The 12,707-nt window shown below is 36.5% G+C and overlaps 1 protein-coding gene across 2 annotated transcripts in view; it reads right to left on the bottom strand.

Moving 5' to 3' along the window:
• LOC132127455 (erbin-like) overlaps positions 1 to 12,707 on the bottom strand; it is an 83,322-nt gene that overhangs the window by 69,917 nt on the left and 698 nt on the right. The window contains exon 1 of one of the 2 annotated variants that reach the window (XM_059539339.1): positions 12,305 to 12,329. The exons of the other annotated variant lie outside the window; for it this stretch is intronic. The gene's annotated coding sequence lies outside the window, so the exon portion shown is untranslated. Of the gene's footprint in view, positions 1 to 12,304; positions 12,330 to 12,707 lie in introns of those variants that run through there. 2 annotated transcript variants of the gene reach the window in all.

The following is a 12,707-nucleotide window of genomic DNA, read 5'->3' as shown; positions in this document are numbered from 1 at the left end:
TGCACTGAGGGAGAGTACATTTACAGCAAAATATTTTGCCTAAACTATTCAATTTTTTTTTTGTGCACATATTGTGCAAAATAACTTTGCGCTGTTGTAATTTGCTGATCAAGTGTGACATTTACAGTGTTACAGATTTCTATTTCCAATAAATGCTTTTATTTTGAACTTTCTATTGATCAAAGAACATGAAAAAAAAACATATCACATATACAATTACTCTTCCATTTTTAATTGTTAGGGCTGCTCCGATCACGATCGGCCGATCATTAATGCGCATCTCGTCAGTAAAGCCGGTTCTCTAATCAGCGGTAAATTCCCTCAGGTGCGTGATTTCACATAGAGCAGCTGTTACTACACAGAGCCATTGTTAACTGAGAAGATGCGCAAATCCACGTTCATTTTCAGCGTTTATTTGCGCATCTTCTCAGTTAACAACGGCTCTGTGTAGTAACAGCTGCTCTATGTGAAATCACGCACCTGAGGGAATTTACCGCTGATTAGAGAACCGGCTTTACTGACGAGATGCGCATTAACGATCGGCCGATCGTGATCGGGGCAGCCCTATTAATTGTAAATGTCGAGTAAATATTGTGTGAAATAACCATTCATTTTTGTGATGCTTCGTTTGCTGTAGTATATCTCAAACCCCCTGCTCTACTGCCTTCAGCCATTGAGAAACCACCAATAACATAATGATGCAAACAATGAGTCAGAAATCTAAAATTCAATGACCTATAAAGGAAAATAGCAGACTGAAGAAAACAAGAAACAATTCAGGCTGTCATAGTGATCTTCGCTACAGCGTTCCCTTGCCTTTTGAAAGGCACTGTGTTTGCCAAATCCGGCCACAGAGGGTGTCTCTCAGCCTGCTGACTGTATGCGGGTAACATGTCTACCATCTGCCAGGATCTGCCACATAAAGACCTACAGCAGGAGTCTGGAAGATGAATGGATGTACAAAATGGTGGTGTAGTGCAAACAAGAAAGTGAAAGTCAATGCCAGGAAGAGAATTTGGAAAAGAGCAATAACATATTGCAATTCTAACAACTCCATCCAAACAATCACATTCCCAAGAGACATCAAGAGCCTGTTGAACGCGTTTGTTGTGTTCATTAAACAATACATGAATTCAAACATTGTCTATTACTTATCAGACAGTTGTGTTCCCATTTATTCCTGGTGAATCTAGCAGATGGATGCCAACACACTACTGCAAAATCTAAGTCATATACTGGACTTCCTGCAGAGTTCAGAGTAATGTGAGGCTTCATGATGTGTGGATCAAAGAGGCATGTGTGTGTACATCTAAATAAACTGCGTCTTTGTCTTTCCGTAGTTGCTGATGTTTTCTCTGCAATCATAAACTGACTGAAAGGTGCCACACTGGAATACAATTATCATTCACTTTGAACAGAATACATGCAACCCACAACTTCCTCTACATTATTTCTGTTTATTTTCCTTCTATGTATAACACTTGTTTCTCTTATGTTAATGCTGTAGTACAGCTACTGTCCGACAATTAAAGAAAAATACAACAACTATATTTTAAGCAGTTATTTTGACAGCTGAAGGTTTTGTCCCTGGTCCGATTGGGCCAATACGGCATCCTTACAAAAGTTTTTTATTTGCACAGTCTCAATTTAATCATTCAACTGATCTTAAACCATTCAATTGCAAAAAGGCATGCAAGACAACTACATCTGTGTACAGCAAGCACAAAGAAAGACACATCTCCAACCACGCAGAAGCCCAGAACTGATTCCTCTTGTGTCTCATCATGCTTTAATGGACAAATACACCATACCAATATGAACATGCAAGCGATTTTTAAAGCATTCACGTGCAAGAAGATGCAATAAACAGTGTGTGTATGTGCACACAGAGAAGTGTTCAAGGCAATGCACCAGCCCCGAATTGAGTTTCTTTCTGCGTTATCTTGCGCTTGAACAGACAAATACAGAAAAAAAGTATGTCAAAATAAATTTGAATGTGAAAGTACAGACTAAATCACTGTGTAAGTCTGACATCCTGTTGTTTCTATGGAGCATCTAGAAATAAGATTTTAATAAATGCAATGTGTGAGTAAACAATGACATGCATTTATAAGTAATATAAACGCAAGTAATGTAAATCTAAAAAGGCTAAAAATCGATAAAACCAATCTGGTCAATATTAGTCTATCACCAGTTCACATCTTCAATAACAAGACTAAAATAAAAGATCAAATAAGCATAACTGAATCCCACAAATCATTTACACTGCAATACACTGTGGATTTGTCACGTCACATCAGTCCCTCCACAGCGTTACTCAAGCCAGATCTCGAGGAAAAGTGAGGCTTGCGCTGTCGCGTTACTCAAAGCTGTTATTGTCTTGTCTACAGACATTGTCAATGATCCAAAATACTTGAGGGCAGTAGAAGTCAAGTTAACTGCAGCGGTGACATACTTCTGATGGCTGAGGTCCAGAGAGGTGGTTTTAATGACCACAGAGAGGGCAAAGGTCAAGGCAGCTCTGGGCCTGGGAAACACTGCTCTACAGGAGACTGCGTCTTCACGGTCGCTCCATCAGACGACAGTGATACGTCTCGTACCAACAGTGCTCCAGGGACATGCACTGCTGTGGTTAAACACTTGTTTTTTTTAAGGGTCTGTTGGATAGGTCATGAGAAATGCTGGCTGAATGGATGTGGAATGAGGAAGAAAAAAAATCATGGAAATATCTGACGTGTCTTCATGAGTTACAGTGTAGCCAGAAGCAGAAATGTAGACGAAGCCGTTTCTCTGAACCTGGAAATACAAGTCGTCGCTGACGATGCAAACGCTGACCAAAGAAAACGCAATACACCAACAAGCTCTTTTTTCAGCGATGTGATCTGAACCTGCGATAATGGACATTACTGTACAATATGGACTGAGCAACAGTCATTCATAACAGCTGCTTTTAATACATGACGGTACTATTTTCTTGAAGCTTTTCCAAAACTTACATCAGCAGGTTTTAAAATGCTTGCTCGGAGTAGAAATTGATTTTGGGCACGTCTCAATTCCCTTCACCCCCAAAACCTATTACAGATATGATTTGAAAATTCAGGAACTGCATTATTAATAAAAACCATCAATGCATTTCTTAAAACAAAACACATCCCATTAGGGCTGGGCGATATACAAAAAAAAATGATATCTCGATATTGTCAAATTTTTTACGATATTCGATATATATCTCGATATGTTTGCATTTGCATTTAAATAATAAAAAATAAAACATGATTTTCTTTTGCCCATTAAAAAAAAAACAACAACAACATTTAGATTAAACAGCTAATTTAAGCAGTTAAAAAATCTAGACCAAAAGATCACTTACTGCTTTTTATTAAATGAATACATGTAGGCCTATGTGTAACTGAAGCAGTGCAAATTAAGTAACAGTTACAGAAAGTGCATTCTGTCAACTTTTTAGTGCATGCAATTCACAATTTAAACTATGCAACTGGGATAAGTATTTTATTTTAATTATTTTAACAAGTTTTTAAGCTAAGAACACAAGTCTGTCAACTGTCTGTGGTTTTAAGAGAAGCTCTGTGGAATGAAACTATGTTCCTACTGACACTATAAACATATCATATCAGGTAAACATATCAGTGAAATTCCCCAATAGTAATTCCAAATGGCCATAGCCTATGTTTCTCTATTCAAACATCAGCGGTCGAGTAAGTGCATTTATTTTGCAATCACAAATGCAAACAATATAGTTGAGATCTCACGACAGAACACAGACCGGCTGAATGACGCTTTCATTAGATCGCTCAATTCCAGCTTGTTAGTGTTTTCAGATTATCATCGGCGGCTCTTCCGCAATGAGGAGTGAGCACGTGCGCATGGTTGCCAGATTGCTTAAAATAAGCAAACACTGGGCAGAAAATGTATCCTTGTAACAGTGGAGCTCTGATTAGGAGATTTAAACTCTTGTTATCTGGCAACCGCTATCATTACAGCTCTCGTAGTAGAGGGGCGTAGAGCAGTCAGCAGTTACAGGTTCCTTTTTTGGACATTTGGCGCGTTCTTTTGGGAAAGTATGCTTGAATTTGAAATATTCGATATTCCCGATATATTCAAATTGTACATCGTCGTCAAAATTATTCCGATATTATCGCTAATATTCGATATATCGCCCAGCCCTACATCCCATACAAAAGGTGATGGCAAACTCAATAACTCTATTTTGAGCCACGATCAACGCTGTCTTGTCATTTTGCACACTTGTTTTGAATGTAGCTTTTGCTGACAGTACCAGGCAAGTCCAGGCAAAAAGCAGAATTAAGATCATAATCTTGCATGGATGGTAAAATAAACAACTTTTATCCACTCACTCACTGATGACGTTCATTCTTTAATATGCTCATGGTTCAAAGACAACACGAAGTGAAAGTCAATCAGATAACGGAGGTGTTTTAAGGACACAGAGGTTAGTAGGGTGAAACTATGCATAACATTTCTGGTAGCAGGAGGCCAGCAAAAAGGGAGATTTCAAAGAACTGTATTACTTTTTGTATATAGAATTTTCTTTTTATACATATTTTCTGGAGCATGACAGTTCCTGCTCACTACGTTCAATATTCTTCAAAAAAAAAAATCTCTGTTTGTTTTCCACGTAAGAAGAAAAGTTATATGGGTTTGGACATAAGAAGGGCAAAAGATGACAGATTATGCAAATATTTTAATCCATTGGAACGTTTAAATATCTTAACATTAGTATCAAATCTAAAAAACATCTAATAACACAACCAGTCCATTTGTGAATGTTATTATTTGCAAAATTCAATCGACCACCCATCCACTTTTTTTATTCATGCTTGAAGACGCGCAGCTGTGAAGGAGAAAGGGCTGAAACTGCAGCAATTGGTCTGTCTGACAATCACTTACTTCTGCTCTAATTCCTCACAAGTCCTTTTTATCAGCCTCTTGTGCATTAAAGGTTTACTGTCAGTACACAGGACGACTGTGCTGAACTCTTGAGAAGTTACACCATGCTAATATAAATATATCTGCTACATGCTATATATCTGGCTTGCATGTTATTATTATACTACCTAAGAATGCAGAAACATGCCTTTACAACTGGTTTTCTTTATTTAAAGATCATGCTGCACGATCAAAGTTTTGAAATTTGATTAACAAACAGGATAAAATGAGCATCACGTCACTGACCCACATAAGTGTGAGATAAAGACAGAAAGCCGGCCTTTCAACAGGAACCCAGCAAACTCCAACCAGTGTTTTCACACGCTGAAACAAACGGTAGCATAAACCACAAAGCCCTTTCATCACAGAGGAAAACGCATATGCCGCTCAATCTGAAATCCGTGTTTACAGTCATAAAAGGGAGATTGTCACATTTGGTTTTATTTGCTTGCATTGTACGCCGTAGAAAGAGGCTGAAGATAAGCAGGATTTGAGTTTGAAGCTAAAGCAGCCGTGTGGTAGGGCAAAGAGAGGCAGATGTTGGGGTAAGTGGGTCACAGAGACAGGCATATCGACGGAGGAAAGCTGTCGGCACAGACGAGAGATCTGCCGGACAGAATAAAATGTCAAATGTTACACAAACTGATGTCTGTCGCCCAATAAATACTACGGGTCTCCCGGGATATAAACATCCATTCAGCAGGTCTGCAGGCAGAGTGAGCTTATTTTGCTTCTAAAAATGGTTTCCACACAGTAGCTTTCCAAGAAACAATAAATGATAAAACATGACTGGCTCAAAAGAAAGACATCTGGCAACTTTGTGATCTAAAAATAACTGTTTGCAAGCAAAAATCTAGCTTTGCAGAATTTAAGGAAGTTCACTTGACAATAAGAACTGCCATCATTTACTCGGCAATCACGTCAACAAAAGATTATATTTAAGCAGAATATCCTAGCTGTTTTTTTAATTCAATGAAGTGATATATATAGCCGTGCTTCTAAAATGAGCACCATAAAAGGAAAGACTCAAGGACTATTCAAGTCTCATGAAGAGATATGGTAATTTTGTTCCGTTCCTCACACAAAACCTTAATCGCTATGCAATGAAAATCTCCTCCTCTTAACCTCTTAAATCTCACAGACGAGAACCAATGGCATTTGGCATGACTGACAAATTATATATATATATATATATATATATATATATATATATATATATATATATATATATATATATATATAAACTACTGCTCAAAAATATCTTTTTATTGAAAGACAATAATACTTTTATTCAGCAAGGATGCATTCTATTGACTGAAAGTCACAGTAAAGAAATATTACAAAGGATTCTGTATATTCAAGGAATTTGTATTTTGTATTTTAAGTAGCAAACACTGTCAAATCAGCATTTCTTGAAGGATCATGGACACTGAAGACTGGAGTAATGATGCTGAAGATTCAGATTTGATCACAGGAATACATTTCATTTTAACATATTGTTAAAGAAAATAATTAAAGTTGTAATCATATTTACAATATTACTGTATTTTTTGTCTAATAAATGCAGCCTTGATGAGCACAAGAAATAATAAAAAATCTTACAGACCCCAAACATTTTAAGACCTGTCTTTGATCCTAAGGGTAAAATTATGATTTAGGCCTAAATTTTAGTCTTTTCCTTTGTATGGACTAGTCTTGTGGTGCTTTTTGTCATTTTAAAGCTTAAAATAGCACCGGTCACCATTCACTTTCATTGAATTGAAAATAAAAAACTTCATAGATGACTGGAACAAAAAAAAGTATGAATAAATGACAACTATTTATTTTTTTGCTTTTAAAAAGACAACAAAAAATATATGTTTTCTATAGCGTTTTAACATTTCATTCAGAGTCCTCAGCACTTGCACATCTTCAGCCATTTCCACAGCTGACCTCATCAAACCCCCTCAGCGCCGATGAAAAACGAACACGCGAGAGCTGCAAACATCACATCACACTCACGCCAGTTGTGACTCCAAACAAACTTGAAAATGATAAAAATGATACATCTAGCTATTTGTTTCGGCCCTCCCTCTGATTTAATAATGACATGTTTTGTGTGAAACTGTTTCTAAGCACCAGCCATAACAAAATCTGCCTGAAATCTGTTAGTGTGCCACACACACAGCCATACTATAACTAGCCTAATTCACACATTACTTCAGGCAAATCTTTTCAATACAGACTGAGAGTTATCCAAGGCCAGAAATGCACTTACACACGTACGCAAGCACATGGCCTCGCTGTACAAAAACAGCTGACAACGTAAGAGTAGGTGGCCATGACTTCAAATGTGTTCCTCTGAACAGAAATGCCAAACTTGAGCTCTACACTAAAGGTAAGCAAAGACTCACGTAATGATTTGCTGTACATTTTACTGAAAGAAATTACATGGCCCACATCATTCTTTACGCAACACACTAAATGCAAACACAGCATTCATTTGTCTCAGATGCTCAATGATGTTTCAGTGTGTTTGATCGTGGAGGAAGAGAAAACGGTACAGCAGAACATGACCTGGAGAGATGTAGATATGGAAATCAGTTTGGCTCAACAGTGCAGCTCTGCAGATCACATTTCATGATAGTTAGCAGGATTAGTTTTGTTAACTCAGCTTTTGACCAGAAAAGAAAAGTGCCATCACAGGGGTATTTAAAAACTGTCAAGGGGGTTTAATAAAACTGGACTGTTTATGCAGTAGAAAGGCAATGTGTTTTTTTTTCTTTTCATCTGTGCTATATGGGTAAGTTAACATGCAGGTAATATTGGGCGAAATAATACACAATGTTCATTTACGTATACTATGACAATGTGACAATACAAAGCTGGTTGAAAAGTAGGGAACTGATGACAGCGCAGTGCAGGGTTATCATAGTTAAACTAAAAGCAGTTTTTATATTAAATAATATTATACTCACTATTATAAATAATAATATAGTAGTTCAATAACAAGCTATTATTGCAAAATCGTTTTCATGAAGGCAGACAATTTAATCGCACAATAATGAAATCGAGGATATTGTTTTGCGATTATGAAAGCTGATGGCAGTGTGATAAATGCTGCTCCATCTGAAAATATGTGAAAATAACATTTAATAACGTGTCTTTTTACCAAAGTGTTTGAAATAAATCCTTTATTGAGATGATGTGGCTTCTCACGCAGAATAAGACACACAATATTTCATAGCCTTTAATCACTGCTAAGAATACAATGTTGATTAGCATTAGCATTGTATTATTATTATTATATACTTAATTACAATAAAAAATTATAATAAGATGAACTCAGATAAACCATATATTGTCATAGTGTTTATTAGTCACGTTGGATCAATGAAAATAGTTAAATCTTCTCTTTATTCATAATCAAGTTATCGCAATGCTTATAAATCTGTTTTCCTATATTATATATATTGTGTTTCAAACATCAACAACAACCTGTTATCTTTGGTAGCTAAACTTCACGTAACTGATTTTCACTTCCATTCTCTAAAACCTGTAGATCCAGTCCAACTGTATCACACAGAAGCACTTCTCAGAGGTGACCACTGTAGGCAGAAACCCCATCCACAAAAACTATTTCTTGTTCTAAATGAAATATTCATCCACCCCCTTGTATAAGAGAGGAGTGAGTCACTTACGAAGTGTGGGAACAAGGTCCACGGCGCAGCAGAAGTGTTGGTGCTGTGATCGGCTCTGAATGTGCAGAAACACTCGGAGAGAAGAGTCCAGCTCTCACTCGCCTGATGTTAATGGAAACATTCCATAGCACTTACACGTATCACACACACACCAGCGAAACCTATCTAGAAGACCAGCCTAAATACTTTCTCTGTAGCAGACAGTACATGTTTTTGAAGAAGAAAAGATGAGTTTGACATGAGGAGAACGAGTCTGGCTCAAGCACTTATTACTTTCCATTGTTAAATCTTTGTCATTGGATCTAAATCTTCTGAGCTCAACAGTCTGACTAAAGCGTAACTAAAGATTTATTTTTGTTCTCAGTACACACAAATGATTATTTTGGAAGATTCAATTGAACTGATTCACAGTGCTTATATATCACTTGACTGTAAGACAGAAGCTTGTTTCTGAGTAAAACTGTGAGGTGTGTGAATAATAACAATAGAGAGTCACTGTGTCACTAAGGTTTCAACTGGTAAATCATTATAACGCTACGCAAGCATTTCAAAGAATAGCATGGTATGACTGCACTACATAGCCCAAAAAAACCATGGTAATACCACAGTATACGTCAATAAACCTAAGTAGGGTCATGGTACTTTTTTTTTATTTGCAAACACAATATTTGAGACCATCTGCATAACAAAAAAATGACTTCGCTAAATCTTTTTTTAGATCTGATCAAAAAAGCTTTACTAAGTATGCTTACACACACAAGAAATGTGATAGGAGCTCAAAGTGCAGAAGTACAAACTTTTATTAGGATTTTCATAAAGTAAATTAAATAACATGAACACTTTATCAGTATATTTTACGGTTAACATGAACTAATGTAGGTAGTAACTTATGTTGACAAATGTAACCATAATGTAAAGTGTTTTATTATTAAACTGTAAAACTGAGCAGATCGCGTGCTGCAGGGAGAACACTTTTTGCATGATGACTAAGATGAATGAGTGTATCATGTGTAGAGCAGCAGTATGTATAGCAGCCAATCTTTGAGGAGATCTGAAAATGACTTCACAGTAATGCATCAGTTTGCTGGCGGCTCGGCTGAATGCAACGGCTCTGAGGTTTTGGTTTGGAGCTCAGATGCACGAGCCACAAATACATCCACACATTATAATGTTCTGAAAACAGCGATAGTCTCAGGATCCACTTTAGAGCAGCTTGTTTCACAAGCACCTTGTTACTACTTAATCAAAAATAAGCCCTCGGTTCTTAATTACATGTGATTTTGTTTAGCTGTCTAATGGTTTTTTCTTCAGAATCATGAGAACCACAATTTAGTTCCATTGAAAAAAAAAAAAAAAAATAGCCTGTTGATTTTTGTAATTTATTGAAAACAATTTAACTAAAATAAAATTTGTATAGGCCCTGTGTTTTTCCCCCCTGGATTTATTAATGTATTACCAAAAATTGTGGTAATCAAACAAACACATAATGCACTAATAAATGTTTTAAAATGTAAATGCAATAATTCCTTGTAAATGCTTGCTACAGAGGTTTACTGCTTAAATTAAAACATGAGAAAATGCAACAACAACAACAACAAAAACACAATGAAACTATTAACATGCTGTACTTTGGTTTACTGTTGTCTAGTGACCTCACCACGTTGCATACATAATTTGCTGTTGCTGTTAAAATGTTGTTTTTATTATAATCTATTTTTGTGCACAAACTCAAGCAACAGTAAAAAAGGCAAAAAGCAGCAAAAAGGAGATGTTCTCAGAAGGAAGAAATCACTTCTGGTTCATTTGACACACTGCAAAAGGAAGGTCATGGAGTACATTGCATTGTGGGATACGCTATTTTGCACAGTCTGCTCAATATGGCTATTGTGACTGCCTGCATTAGAGATATTCTTGCCCAACCTGTGAGATAATGAACACCCATGCACAAGAAATAAATACAACTTTTTCTAAATGAAGTGATTTTCAGGTTTTATATTAAACTGAACACTAACCTTTACAGATTGTTCAAGACTGTTAGATCTGGTTCTTGCATAAAGAGCCATCTGAGGTGCACATTTGTTATTCTTTATTTAGACGAGAGAGTTCTTCTGTTTGCATTTCTCATACACCTGCCCTAGAATTAGTTCAGCAGATCACAACACATTAGAAAAGAGCACAGGGTTTCAGCTCAGGTCTGTTAAACAACCCGATCCTTGTGACTTATTCAAAGAGACCTCATTATATGAAATGCTCAAAACAATCCGGTGTGACCTACAGACAAACCCTGAGCAGAATCTTTCCTGATTAAAGGTCAGACTCGCCGGATCCGTTCCAATCTGTTTGCTCCTGGATGCAGAAAACAGGGATTAGCCACAGGAGAGATGAGCCGAGCAAGTGGCAATAATCTCCCTGGAGCCATCTTATCCTATTAGCTCCATTTATCACCTGCTAAAACGATCCGCTGGACCAACAGCAATCAGACCAGAACCTTGTTGATATCCTGGGTAAAATCAATAGAAATGCCCACAGGAGCTCTCTTATATCTTAACTGTGTCCTCTTGACAGCAATCATATTAAATGGAAGGTGCCTTCCTTCACTTTCTCTGGAGAGATCACAGCAGGGTTCCCACATTTTTCATTCAGTCATTCACAATAATAACCCGTAAAATTGTTTTTCTAAATGATATAACATTTAAGTGAGAAACATTTTTTAACACTATTCAAAAACAAATAAAACTCTTTTTTTCAGGCCAGAAGCTTTTTTTTTTATATTATTAATTTATAGGTTTAAACAAAAATATATATAAGAAATTACTAAATTATTTATTATTTTATTGTATAGGTTATATTTAAAATATTATTATTATTATTATAAACTAATTTAAAAACAATATTCATAGGTTTTTTTTAATTCATATTGCGAGCATCTGCAATCGAATGTTAGATATTTCACTATGAACTCATTATTCAAAAATAGACAATATTTCTCCCAAAATCACTGTAAGGATTTCAGCAGAAACTTCAAAAGAAAGGGAGACTGGACATGAAAAATACAATGAATGATACAGGAATAATGACAACCAAATAAACATGCAAAGCCATTCTTCTCAAAGAAAATATGATATAAGTTTTTCTACTTCAAAATGTCATGCTTAATCCAATGTGTTAGCTGCAGTGTCTGTGTAATTTTTCTATGAAACATTTGAGCAATTTTTTTATGAAATTGGTTCATTTGTAAAAAAAAATATATATATATATATATATATATGTAGTCCAAGCTAAATTCACCTTGCCAGTACTCACTGAAATCACTGGATTTTGCTCAGAGCAGATCAGCAATAAACTTGGCCACACGTTTGGATGATCTAATCAACTGTTCATGTTTCACCAACATAATACTTACAAGGTGATACACCACCGAAAACTATGAGAGCTATGAGAGAGAGCAACCTCTGACTGATAACAGCTCCCTCTGGGTCATTTCTGATGGCATTTCTCATAATCCCATTACAGAGGACAGCAGTGCACCCATTCATTCCTTCAGCATGAGCTTGAATGGGGCCTAAATTAGAAGCAGCCCACAGCAGAGCCTCAGATGTCTGGAGTCACGGACTGATTCACAGATTCAGATCATCACACTCTGTAACAGCACTCACACACTCATCTGATCTCTCAGTGAAAGGATCCTCTCAGTAAGCAGTCAGGTATCAACACAAACCCTGTTTTCACCCACAGAACCTGCACCGAGCAGGAAGTGATTGTGAAACAAAGACATGCAACACTGATGAGTCCGAGTGATGTTAAGAGACACACAATGACAGTAATGTATCTATTAAACACACTGTAAGAGACACTGCAGCAGATAAGCCTCGTTAACTCGTTAACCACACTGTCCTCTCAAAAGCAGACAGAGAAGAAAACAGGATGTTTATGAGAGATGGTGGTTAACGTAGTGCACCTGAACGATTTGACCTCATATCTGTCAATATTGTTAGGATAACATTTTATGTTGATTAATAAGCATTAAAATGTGATGTTTTGGTGGTATAAACATGTTTA

Source organism: Carassius carassius, chromosome 45 (genome assembly GCF_963082965.1).
Source record: "Carassius carassius chromosome 45, fCarCar2.1, whole genome shotgun sequence".
Lineage (NCBI taxonomy): Eukaryota > Metazoa > Chordata > Actinopteri > Cypriniformes > Cyprinidae > Carassius > Carassius carassius.
This window is presented reverse-complemented; position numbering and strand designations above follow the sequence as displayed.